We start from the raw sequence: 1,451 nt of genomic DNA, 5'->3' as shown, positions 1-1,451 counted from the left end.
GCTTGAGCTCAAAAGTTCAAGACCAGACTGGCCAACATGGCAAGACCTGGTCTCTACAAAAAATACAAAAAATTAGCTGGGCGTGGTGGCAGGCACCTGTGGTCCCAGCTACTTGGGAGGCTGAGACAGGAGAATCGCTTGAACGCAGGAGGCAAAGCTGGCAGTGAGCTGAAATCATGCCACTGCACACAAGCCTAGGCAACAGAGTGAGTGAGACTTCAACAGGATTAATGAGAAGAGTCTGTTTTTAAAACACACCTTCCTCTTCTAGGACTTTGATAGAAGGAGGTTAAAGTGCTTTGTTTTTGCATCCTCTGGGAGGGTGGCTGCTCCGGGGGCATACAGCTCTCACCAGTTCCCCCTCTGATGCACAGAGATAAGTTTCTTCTTAGCAGACCTTGGCCCACCAAGCCAGAAATGTGTCCAGTGAAGCTCAAAGAGGAAAGAGAGTCAACCAAATTCATTTTTGAAGCACCTCCCACAGTAGAGAGGTTACGCAGGCTACAAAATTGTCTGAAAACCTCCCTACCCTGGAACTTCGGCGAACCTTGAGGACACCATGCTGAGTGAAATTAGCCAGACACAAAAGGACAAATTGGTAGGATCCCACTTACGTAAGAGTGACAAGAAGGAAGAGGCTGAGGTGCAAATTATGATTTAAAGAGTTGACTTGAGCCAAGGTGAGGACAGCTGCCTGGAAGACTCAAACCCAAGTAGCCTTGGATATGCCCCATTAGACCTTTGTTACATTCAGGATTTTAAAGACAAAAGGGGACACAGGGAGTGGCTGATACAAAATTGTTTTTCAGGAATTCTTGTTGGTTTGCAGAAATAACATTGATTAGTGAAGGGCCGTGCACCGTTAAGCTGCAGGGTATGGGTTGTGTGGGGGGGATGGCATTGTTAGCTTAATTCACAGCCAGCAAGTTCCAAGGCATCAACACACAGCTCAGGTGTTGGAAGGTGATGACTGCAGTTGTTACCAGACAGGGGTCCTGATCCAGACCCCCAGAGAGCATTCTTGGATCTCGCGCAAGAAAGAATTCAGAGTGAGTCCATCGAGTAAAGCGAAACCAAGTTTATTAAGAAAATAAAGAAAGAAAGAACAGCTACTCTATAGGCCGAGCAGCCCCGAGGGCCGCTGGTTGCCCCTTTTTATGGTGATTTCTTGACGATATGCTAAACAAGGGGTGGATTATTCATGCTCCCCTTTTAGACCATATAGGGTAACTTCCTGGTGTTACAATGGCATCTGTAAACTGTCCTGGCACAGCTGGGAGTGTGGCGTACGAACCACCAGAGGTCAGGTTTGTGCTCACCAAGAGGTCACTCTTGTCACCAGTTTGGTTTTGGTGGGTTTGGCCAGCTTCTTTTTTTTTTTTTGAGACGGAGTCTGGCTTTGTCGCCCAGGCTGGAGTGCAGTGGCCGGATCTCAGCTCACTGCAAGCTCC

Source organism: Colobus angolensis, unplaced genomic scaffold (genome assembly GCF_000951035.1).
Source record: "Colobus angolensis palliatus isolate OR3802 unplaced genomic scaffold, Cang.pa_1.0 Scaffold13, whole genome shotgun sequence".
Lineage (NCBI taxonomy): Eukaryota > Metazoa > Chordata > Mammalia > Primates > Cercopithecidae > Colobus > Colobus angolensis.
This window is presented reverse-complemented; position numbering follows the sequence as displayed.